Source organism: Nycticebus coucang, chromosome 21, assembly GCF_027406575.1.
Source record: "Nycticebus coucang isolate mNycCou1 chromosome 21, mNycCou1.pri, whole genome shotgun sequence".
Classification (NCBI taxonomy): domain Eukaryota; kingdom Metazoa; phylum Chordata; class Mammalia; order Primates; family Lorisidae; genus Nycticebus; species Nycticebus coucang.
The window spans coordinates 24,251,133-24,263,644 of NC_069800.1; positions in this window are offsets into that span (position 1 = coordinate 24,251,133).

Here is a 12,512-nt window from a genome sequence, read left to right on the forward strand (position 1 = left end):
GTTTTCAGACCTGTAGATTCTCAACTACTATCCTAGCCATTGTGAATCAAAATATATGCTTTTAAGTAAGATTCCTGACTGACTCACGTGCACATTAAAGTCTGCGAAGCACTGCAATAGATAATCTTGCCACGGATTGTTGAAATTTGACTGCATACACTCCATTAAGCAAGGCCCTAGGGAATTTAAAAAGTTGTTTTGGTCTTTCTAGCTGCTTTGCTCCCTTCAATTGCAAAAGCAACCAGGCAACTAAAATAATTCTAACCTCACAGTGGCCTCTTGTAAATTATTAGCAAAGCTATATTAGATGTTATTCTCCATAATAAAATTTGGAGTAACATTTATACGGCAAGAAAAAAAAGAAAAAGTATTATTTTTCACATAAGAAATTTGATGTATGCTTTCCAGAGAAATTCCATCGTCATCTCATTCCAGGTACTAAACAAAGCCTCCTACTACACCTCTATTAGCTGGTTCCATAGAGAAATGCCAAACATCATTCTTACCCTTCTTACAGGGAGAGGTGGAAATGATGATAAAGAGCAGAAGGTATTACCTATTGCACAGGTGAAGTTTCTGCAATGTATTTTTATATACAGGGTAGCCATAAAGTTCATGTGCAATTTAAAATAGTTATCCATTTAAAGTGCACATGAACATTATGGCCACCCTGCATAAATTATTATAATATATGAGAAATGTATTACTATTACTCATATAATGTAATAATAGATTATCCAGAGATTTTGGAAGGCAAAGCCCTAGAAGATAAGATTAGTGGATAGATTAGCTATCTTTTTTCTTTTCTTTTCTTTTTTTTTTTTTTTTTGCAGTTTTTGGCTGGGGCTGGGTTTGAACCCACCACCTTCAGCCTATGGGGCTGGCGCCCTACTCCTTTGAGCCACAGGTAAATCAGTTTCTCTATAAGCACAACCTGAGACAAGGATTCAAATCCATGTGATGTATTGAGAGAGGGATCTCAGGTGAAGGAGAATGAGGGAAACTGGACAGAGCAGGTGGGAGTGGGTGAATGTGATGTGAGCTAATATGGTACCAGCTAACTTCAACCTGATCCCACAGGAGCTCTGTAGTATGATGTTTACTTTACAACCTGGCAATTGGAGAAGAGAGGACTTGTCTTTGGTGTCCCCATGACAGTCATTCAACTGCTGCTGTGGTGGGCGGACATAACCTCCTAAAAGAGGCTGTTTCCCTTGGCTGAGGAGAAGTGTTCAGAGAAGGGGCTCCTGTAACTGCCAGCACAGCAGCTGGGCAATGAGTGCCCCAACCAGGAAAGATGGGGGCAAGGTGACCATAGATCTATAATGGGAGCATAATTGAGAATGAGTAGAAACTCCGAAGTATCCCCATTGTTAATCATGAATAAAGAGCTTAGTATAATATGACAGCCATAGAGAAAACAAGAAGAATATTTTGACATAGGACATTTTTTAAAACTTATTTTCCATTTGTCCATTTATTTAATCTCTATAATTTTAGTCACTATAAGTGAATAGCTCTATAATGGGCACTTTGTGGTTTTCTAAGTATTATAAAATATAGGGTATTACTTTGGGTTCCTTTAAAGCACACCTTGGAAAATTGATTTAGGTACAGGCAGTATATTAGGGACATGACCTAGGAGGCACAAATGAGGATGTGAAAAAAAGCGAGACAGAGAAGAAGAAAAAGGCTCCCTTAAAATGTTTGTGAACTGGCCGGACGCAGTGGATCACTCCTATAATCCTAGTACAGGCAGTAAGTTCAAGGCTAGCCTAAGTAAAAGCAAGACCCCATCTCTACTAAAAATAGAAAAACTGAGGTAAAAGGATTACTTGAGCCCAAGTTGGAGGTTGCTGTGAGCTATGATGTAACAGCACTCTACTAGGGCCATAGCTTGAGTTTTCTTCTGAAAAAAAAAAAAAAAAAAGTTTGTGAATTATTTGTAGTAAAAGCTCTTGTATAGCAGGTCTCCACTTTGGGCAAGTGGAACTCAACCTCATTAGTGATGTTTTGAGACATACACCCAGAATTGTGCCACCAATTGCCAGGGTCTTGCATGAGGATGGCTCCGAGAAATGTGAACTCCATGACATGTGCTGGCCACCTTGATTGTGGACTACGTATAATCTGACTTCAGAGAGAAGTAAGATAAGTTTAGGCTCATCAAAGAAGGTTACATATAAGAAGCAAGATTTTAATATAGGGCTCAACGATCGTTCCAATTGAGATAGATAAGGGGCAAAGAAATGGAACAATATTTATTTTTTATTTCAAAATGTTAGGGGGACACAAATGTTTTAGGTTACATGGCTCACTTTTGTTGTGCTTGAGTCCTGCCTAGAGGTGTGCCCATTACCCAGTGAGTGTTCATACTACTCATTAGTTTGGCTTGTTCCTCCTCACTCCCTGCTAGCTGTTTTCCACTGAGTTTTGCTTCCCCATGAGCACTTGTAATATTATTTCAAGTACAAGAATAGGCATTTGAACTTGACCCTAAAGGGAATGAGGTATTATGAAGACTAATATGGGCATGGAATACATGTATAATAAAAGCACCAACTTATTAAGATCATTATTGCAAAAGAGTATAGCAAGATGGTCAAGCATGAAGCCATTCAACATATGTTCATTAAGTATACCTTGGACCCTGCTAGGCACTCACAGCATCAAGGCCAGAGGGTATTCCAGAACTGACCCAGCATCATCCCCCAATCTGATTAAATTAGGACTGAGCAGCATGCCCTCTGTGGCAAAGGTCAGCCCTCACGCATGGTTCCACATCACCTGTTCTAATGGTCAGGTGGGCCACCCCAGCTGACCCAGGGTGAACCCTTGGGGGTCCTGGGCACATCTGAAAGCTATACGAAAGTTCCCCTTGTTCAGGTGGGCCAAGCAGACTGAGCGGAGTCTCAGGAGGCCCAGGTTCCAGTTCCTGATCTGCCAGCAAGGCATTTCACAAGCATTTCACAAGCATTTCTCCTAAGAGAAATTTCTCAATTTTCTTTTCTTTAAAAGCAAGGAGACTAAGCTTGAGGATGTCTAAAGGTTTCTACTATAAGCTCTGATCAGCCTCATTTTACAGATCAAGAACCTGTTTGGCTCACTGCTTCCAATATTTAAGCCAGCACAGCTAAAGTTCATTCCTCATATTAAAGGTCATTGGCCCATTTGCAAGGTCCATAAAATGACAGCACATCTTTTTATTCACTTGAAATTAGCCACCATGTAGTTCTCTTAAATAAACATCTAGTGGAAATTCTTCACCTCATGAATTTTCATAACTCAGAGCAAATTCAGATATGCCTTCCCTTTATTCAGAGCTCTGCTATGACATGCCTTAGCTTTCTACCCACCTGAATAAATATCTTTAATTCAATGTTGTGCAACATTTATGATTTCTTATTGTATAATATTTTTAAAGAAAAAGGTATACTTATAAGAAAATGTGCTCATTGATAACAGAATAAACCATGCCCATGGAAAGCCTTTCTATTCAGTATGTGGAACCTCTAGAAGGCTGTGGAGTGGTGGCTTATTCAAACCTTAGCTGCTGCATCTAATGGTAAATAAAACACCACCCCAGATACATAAAATAATAGTAAACATCAGCGACTATAAATATTCTCAGATCTGCATGGTCAATGTCAGAATCTAAACCAGCAGTTCTCAACCTGTGGGTTGTGAGCTCTTTGTAACCATGAAATTACATCATGGCATTAGGAAGGTTGAGAACTGATCTAAGCCCAGCAGGTGTTCAAACCTCCTGTCTGTACAGGAAGCTGAGCTGCGCTTCTCTGGAGAAACCCTTTCCAGAGGGTCAATAATGCATGTTTGGCCTCAGGGTTGGAGTAAGCTGCAAAATGCAAGTTAAATAAAGGACAATAATGTAAGAAGTGCTCCAGTTATAATGCTAATACAGTATGTCCCAAAAGTCGCCATACGTAGGTAAAATGGGAAATTATAGCCAACATACATTGATTTGCAAAATATTCATTACAAAATGTCATGTGAAACTTAGTAAATGTAGAATATAAATGTCTTAACACAATAACTAAGAAAATGCCAGGAAGGCTATGTTAACCAGTGTGATGCAAATGTGTCAAATGGTCTATAAAACCAGTGTATGGTGCCCCATGATTGCATTAATGTACACAGCTATGATTTAATAATAATTTAAAAAAAAAAAAGAAAAACTAGCCAAGTGGTATGGTAGGCACCTGTAGTCCAAGCTACTCCAGAGGCTGATGACACCCAGCAATCTGCCCAGGGTGATAGAGTAAGACTCTATCTCAAAAAAAATAAATAAAAGTTACGTAGGCAGGTCTATGCCTGTTACATGGGTATTCACTATAGCAAATCCAGGAAATTTTTCCTTCCTAAAACTAATCCCTGTTAATACTGATCTATTTTTAAAATCTTTTTCTTTTTAAATTTTTTCATATTACAGAAGTGTAGTAGATTGAATGATGTACGCTTTCCCAAATATACATGTCCACATCCTAATCTCTGGGATCTGTGACTGTAACCATATTTGAAGAAAGGTCTTTGCAGATACAATTAAGGGTATGGAAATGAAGCAATCACTATATTAAATGGGTGGGTCCAAAATCCAATACATGTACACAGAAGAGGAGGAAGCAGTGTTACATGGAGGCAGAGACTGAGTGATGTGGCCATAAGTCAAAGACTGCTGCCAGCCCCCAAGAGCTGGAAGAGACAAAGCACAGGTTTTCCCTTGCAGCCTTTGGAGGGAGCACAGTCCTGCCAGATTTGGGGCTTCTGGCCTTCAGAACCATTAAAGAATATATTGCTGCTTTAAAAAAAAAAAGTCATAAAATATTTACAAAATCTTCACCAAATATTTTTTACATGTGGACCACCTCTTTCTGCACACACACAAAGTCCTTTCTCCTACTCATGATAAAAACAGTCCAAGATATCTGTTGTTATAATTTTTCTATATATTTTTTTGAGACACCCCGTACATTTCAGTGGCAAAATTAATAAGATTTGCAAGATCTGAACCCTGGTTGGGAGTGAAAGCAGCTCTTTTAAGTGAGGAGAAGCCAAATTCTACAAAAGGAGGGGTGACATTCTTCTTCCACGCTTTCTTAAAAAAGGTCTACACTCTAAGAAAAGGGACACTTTTTCTTAAATTCCACTAGCACATGAGGATTCATGGGCAAATGATATAGCACTAAGTTGCCCTAAGTGAAAAATCTGATTTGGTTGCTATTTTGAATAAAGAAATGATTTCTGAATGTTCAATGATGCTGGACTGCAGAGAAACTAGATTATAAATGTTGTGTATTTACAAAATTTGAGAAAATGAAACAGTGTATCTGCCAGCTTTGGACATGCAGTAATGATACATCACATTTTATAGATGTAATGACTTTGGAAAACAATTTAGTTTTGCTTTTTAGGACTTGAAAGCTATGAGTGTAGTAAAACAACAACGAAGGTATCATCCTACCTATTTGCATTTCCAAGTCATCAACATTATTCAAAGCCCAAAGTGTCATAAAAACATGAAGTTAGAGGGACTTTTAAAAGCTATAAAGAAACCCACTCACCCGGGAGTCCCTCACAGGCATTTATTCTTGATTTGAATATTTCTTTTCTTTTTTTTTTTTTTTTTATGGAGTGCATACTCAGTACTCTTTTATTTCAACACTGATGTACTTCTTTTTTGAAGGGTGAAGATATTCAGGGTGCTTGTGACACATACTTTTCTAGGAATCTCTCTAAAGCCTAGCATGCATTATAAGACCTGTCAATGCAATTCTAATTTCTGTAAGATCTGTTCACTCTCTCACATTCTTACATACAAACATAAAACACGTGTTGCCACAGCTTTCCAGAAGGTAACATCCATCTATCCCTCAAAGCTTTCAAATTCCAGTGAAATGCTTTTAAAAGGAATTTGATTTGAATATTTCTGAGGGAAAGCTAGGGGGAGTCATTTGTTAAAATCTCAGTCCCCTACTAGGCCAGAGCTAATTTTTATCTTTTCTTCATTCCTTCCTTTCTCCTTCCCCTTCACCCTTCTCCTAACCTCATTCCCTCCATCTTTCCTACTCTCCTTCCTTCACTTCCTCTCTTTCCTTCCTTTTTTCTTGCCTTTGCTTCTTTTTTCTTTAGATTACCCCCATCTTTCCCTCTCTGCCTTCCTTTCTTCTTCTATCAGAAATGGCTTTGCCATTGAAAAGTTTTGCCTACTGCTCTGCAAAACCTCCCTTCCCTCTAAATGCACCCACTTGTGCAGTTCTTTCCCTCGGGGTCCCTCAGAATGAGGGCACTTGCCTCGTGGTACTCCTCACTTCCAACAAAGCCTCCACTCCTCTTCTTCTCCAACTCTCAGATATCTCCAAAAACTCACTTATAATGTCTGATGAACTGGAAAGCAGGGTTGCAAATGAGATCAGGGATATTATTTTCAATGTTTATAAAACAGCTACATTTTTATTGTGCAGGTATTTTATCTTAGGAAGAAAGAGGAAATGGCCGGGCAATAATAATAATAAAACAGTCAAATCTTTTGAATATTTGCCATGTGCCAGATAATGTATGAGGTGTTTATAGGAACTATCTCATTGAAATCTTGCCACCTGCAAGAAAGCTACAATTAGCCTCTTGGCACAGGGAGTTGAAAAACCATGTCCGTGGTCAGCCCACTAAGGAAGGGCAGCATTAAATATTTAGTCTCTATCTGTTCATCTTCTGAGCTGGTCCCACCACACGGTCCTGTGTTCCATGTTGAATTGCTAGAATGACATTCTAGCTAACATTTAATTCTACTACCCAGTTTTTATAGTTAGAATTACCTAGAGGACTAGAAGATTTGTTTCCATTTATAAGCTCTTCACTCCTGCAAGGAAGACTAAGCATCTGCAGAGGAAAATCTCTTGCCCCACCCCCCATCTCAGGGTCTCTCCTGCCACCTGCATCAGGCTCCTAATGCAATGTCCTCTCAGACCCGCACTTGTGCAGCCTTCCCTCTCACGCACCTTCTGGAAATCAGCATGCCTCCTCCCCACTCAGTACTCTGCCTCAGCCCCTGGAGGCATCCTTCCTTTTGTTTGTAAATGTCTTAACACAATAACTAAGAAAATGCTAGGAAGGTTATGTTAACCAGCTGATGAAAATGTGTTAAATGGTCTCGTGTAAGCCCAAGAGTTAGAGGTTGCTGTGAGCCGTGCGATGTCATGGCACTCTACCGGAGGGCAGTACAGTGAGACTCTGTCTCTACAAAAAAAAAAAAAAAATGTGTCAAACGGTCTATAAAACCAGTGTATGGTGCCCCATGATCGCATTAATGTACACAGCTATGATTTAATAATAAAAAAAAAAAAAGAAAAAAGAAATTCCCCTGTAGGAGCCTTTTCACCTCCAACAGATTAGGAGAGCTCCAGGGCAGAGTCGAGGCCTCTTGCAGCTCTTTGCATAAGACAGGCTCTCAACTCACACAAGCTGGATGTATTTAAAGACTGTTCCCTTGCCCAGCATCTTCATTAAGGGCTCAAGCTCCCCTTCCTCTCCTCATCTGCATACATACTCAGACAGTAAAGTTCATAAACTCATCCTAGAGAAAATGCTACATCCTCATTGCTGAGTATCACTAAGGCACCTTCGATGTACTCTCTTTGGGAAGCTATACACCATCACCAGAGCCTAGTCTATCGTTCAAAGCAATTTTTCTAGGATGAGTTTGCAAACATAATTGTTCAACCTCACATGACAACATCAGTCATTCCAGATGGTCATTCCATAAAAAGTTTCAAAATTGCTTTGAAGAGTGGACCAGGGTCTGGCATCAATACATAGTTTTCCAACGGGAGTATCTCAAAGGTGACTGTAGTGATATTCAGCAATGATGCCGAATAGCACTTTTTCTAGGATGAGTTTGTGAACTTAATTGTCTGACCTTGTACAGGACTCCAGTGTCTCAAAGGAGCACTAGTACACTTCAACTCCCAAATTCTTTCTTAAGCTTGCCCCATCTGCTTTATAGGATCACCCAGACAACTTTGAATTTTTCCCAGAAGCCTGCATAGAAATAGGGGACTTAGTAAACACTCAATAGTATGTTTTATGCTCAAATTCCTCATTCACATGGTACGGAAAAGAAAAAAAAAGGAAAAAGAAAAAATGTATAAAAACAACGATACTAGCCGCTGTAGAGTTTCAGCTTCCAAAGGAGATGTTAGAAGAAGATTGCTTTTGACAGAGGCCCTCAAGAGAAGTTTGAGCTTCCCATGGCACATGTAACCGTTAGTAAAAAGCCCCTGAAGCATTTGGGCATAATTTTCTCTCTTAATAAAAGATTAATTCCCTTGTAAAAGGCTGGATGGGGACCACTCATTACTTGTTAGTGTGGTCATTCCATTTCCCCGTGCCTGCTCTGACTTGCTCTTGAAAGCTTTATAATGTGCCATCAGGGGGTCATTTGGGATGCAAGTGAAACCAAAGAGGAGGCTGCAGGGGCCCAGATGAAGCTGCCACAGTCTACCTCAGTCCTGACACTCCTGCTTTCATTGATAGCTTTCAATTCTATTTATCAGTCTCCAAGTGGCTTTCCCATCCTGGAGTTCTCTATGATACAATCAACATGTTCTAAACCTACCTCCCTTCTTCCCAGGAGATCATCCCTCTAGCCTAGAGTCTGGCCAGTTTCTGATGATGGTAGCAGCTGCCATCATTCTTTGAAAACTTCCTGATACACAGGCACTATGCCTGGCACGTCTGTGGAGTATACTCTTTAATACTCATAAATGCTGAGGCAGACACCTGTGCCATTATTATAAATCTATAATCACTACATATTATATGTTATATAATATATATGTATGTATAGCACTACATATTATATGTTATAGAATTATATATAATTAAGATAATGTTCAATAAAAGGTACAATAGAATGTGAATTAAATAATAATAATCCCTATTTCATGACTTAGCTGGGAAAGATCATCCTGGATCTGTCAACTAATAAGATCTCAAAACCGAATTTGTATCTAGGCTTTTCCAACTCTCGAGTGTTTGCCCATGACTAGCCTGCTATGCCACCTGTCTGTCCATCTGTCAAGGTCAAGCTGAAATGGTCAACTCCCTACTTGAAGAGCCGTTTTTGGTGACAACAGAGCTAATTGAGAACATTGTCCCCCCTTCCATAAAATTTTTATGTATGTAAATGTATATTGTTGAATCCTTCTGAGGCCTCATTTTGTCAAAATCAGAAGACGTGCCAGTTATCCCCATATCTAAAACTTGTAGAAAAGTAGCTAAAACCTTTTAGAAAGCTCTTCAGAAAATGCCACAGATAGAAACCAGTCATTAAGCTTTATGCTAAATATCTTTAAATCAGAAAATAGGTTTTTCATCTTTGTCTTCCTCTCTCTCTCTCTCTCCCCCCATAAATATGTACATATGTAAAAAGACAGTAAACATTGAATGAAGGGCAGAAGTGGGTGGGACTGGGTTGATCATACAAGTAAATGAACTTTTTGCCACTTTCTTTTTACGTTTGCTCAGTGGTAGTTCTCTTCCATTGTCCCTAGGTAAAAACTTAGCAGTGCCTTGACTCATCACAATTATGTAGTAAAAATAATTCCACATCACTTTAAATCAGAATAATAATTAAAATTTCTAGTTCTTATAAATGTCAAAGCTTATCAACATGACTCAAAGTTTTGGCCAATCTTCCTACCAGGGCCAGACCTGCAACTAGACCTGTCACTAAGGGAGGGCGGGAGGTCCAGGAAGCTGATTTTCTGTTCCAGTTCCCCCTTGTCTGGCTTTCTATATCGTTTTGACTCTTGTAGACTTACATCATGGTAAAATGACACCTGAAACTCTTAGCCTGTGCACTTTTGGATAACAAATGCAATGTATACTATACAGCCATGCATTGTATAGTAACATTTAATATTCAATGTAACAAATATTTTTTAAAAAACTCAAAACAGGCCGGGCACTGTGGCTCATACCTCTAATCTAGCACTCTGAGAGGCTGAGGTGAGTGGATTCCTTGAGTGCAGGAGTTTGAGAGCAGCCTGAGCCAAGAGTCATACCCGATCTCTACTAAAAATAGAAAAACTAGCCAGGCGTCATGGTGTGTACCTGTAGTCCCAACTACTCTGGAGGCTAAGGCAGAACGATCACTTGAGCCCAAGAGTTTGAGGTTGCTATGAACTGTTGTGATGCCATGGTACTCTTACCTAGGGCAATAAAGTGAGACCCTATCTCTAAAAAAAGAAAAACAAACCAAAAAACCCTTAAAACAACACAAATAAAGAAATAAATCCTACTGTCGCAAATGACCACAGCTACTATTTTAACATATACCATTAATATTTAATTTTCATCTATAGATATCATATATACTGCAAATGCATTTTAACTTTCTTTAGACTGTTGTGAAACCTTAGCAATGACCTTTCTCTGTTATATAATTCTTGACTACAGTAAATAAATATAAACCATATATCCTGTGTTGACAATAACTAAAACTTCTTTCATTTTTACCAATATGTCAGAAGATAGTAAAGAATAGAGGCTAGACTCTTGAGATCATTTCAGCATCCCCTAATTATTTTTATTTTTTTTTTAAGTAATACATTTTATAAAATATTTGATATCACAGCTTTTTTCTTTTTTAAAAAAAATAAATTCAGGAGGGGCGGAGCAAGATGGCAGCCGAGTAACAGCTTCCTTGCATCTGGGCACCGTGAGTCTGGGGAGATAGGACTCCAGGCATCTCTGGCTGGTGGGAACTGCCTATCATCACTCCTATGAGGATACAGGGAGTCAGCGAGAGACTTCTGGACCCCAAGAGGAGGACTAAAACAGTGGAAAACCAGCAAGTGGTCGCATGTGTTCAATCCGTCTAAACCCGCCCACAACTGTAAGTTCAGTAGCAGCGAGACTGCAAACCAGAAAGGCCTTACCTGTGAACTGTTTTGATGTCCTTGGACTTGGCACTGAGTTGAACTGCCTTGGGGAAGGCCTGAGCGGGAGTGCGGAGAACTTTGGCCGTTGTCTAGGGCCCCAGTCTGAGCCGCTGAGCCAGACGGAGCTAATAGTGTTTGGCGGTGGGTCACACGGAACCATTGTCAGTGATCTGCCCCGGCAAGCTCCGCCCTCAGGGTCGCAGAGCTAGAAACGGGTGGGAGCTGGTAACGCAGCAACCAAGTAGCCTAAGGGTGGGGTCTGAGCCTCCTTGCAGCCCTAACCCTCAGGGGCAGAGTGAGACTGGTTTTGGCACACTGGGTAAGTGGATAACCACTTCAGCAGCGATTCCAGTGAGAAAGCTGGGAAAGCTTCTGCTCAGCAAGTTTACAATTTCAAAGTGCCTTTTAAGTAGGCTGAAGAGAGATTTAGGGTGTCTACCTGCTGGGGTTTGAGAAATCAGCAGCCTCCAGTTGTATCAGAACTGTGACTAACATCTCATACCCCAAAAGACCACGTGTTGCCCAGACAATATTCAATAACATATACAAACTGCTTTGGTTTTGGTTGTGTATTTTTTTTTCTTTTTTTTTGTTTGGTTGGTTTTTTTTGTTTGTTTATTTTGACGTTGTTGATGTTCTTTTGTTTCTTAATTTCAATCTTTTCCATACAGATCCCTTTTTCTTTCTCAATTTTTCTAGTTTAATTATAATTTCCCATTGCTGCCTTTTTTAATAACTACAACTTCATTTTTGCTAGTGTTTCTACCGCTATCACTTGGTTTTTCACCCAATTTTATCTCCATAAAGTTTTCTGTTTGCTTGTTTTGGTTTGATTTATAGCATTTTTGTCTTTCCTCTCTACTTGGTGGAGGTGGGGTACTGTGTCTGACCAGGTTAGCAAAGAGCTGCTGACCTCAAGGGAACCACCCAACTGGGCACCCAACCCCCAGAAGGTGGGTTTTTTTAAGGTTGTGTCAAAGTACCCTACTGTACACCTATATTGCCCTGTCTCCCTCTTTCTGTGCCTCTCTTCTTTTTGTCAATATTCTTTATCCCCACCCCCTCTCCTTTCTCTATCTTTCTTTTTTTTCTTATCACTCGGTCCTTCTTTCTTTCATCCCTTTTTTGCTCTTCAAACTTCTAACCTTTCTGGTCCTGTAACCCTTAGTCCACAGGCACAAGAACTTAAAGAGCAAGAGGAAGTGAAAGGAAAATTAGGGCAAGGAAACAGATAAAAGAAATCACTCATGAGGAAGAATCAGCAGAAAACTCCAGGCAACATGAAGAACCAGTACAGAACAACCCCGCCAACGGACCATGAGGTAGCTACTGCAGAGGATTCCACCTATACAGAAATGTTAGGAATGACAGAAAGGGAATTTAGAATACACATGTTGAAAACAATGAAAGAAATGATGAAAACAATGAAGGAAACTGCTAATAAAGTGGAAAATAACCAAAAGGAAATCCAAAAACAGAATCAAATCAGAGATGAATGATATGAAGAATATAAAAAGGATATAGCAGAGCTGAAGGAAATGAAACAGTCAATCA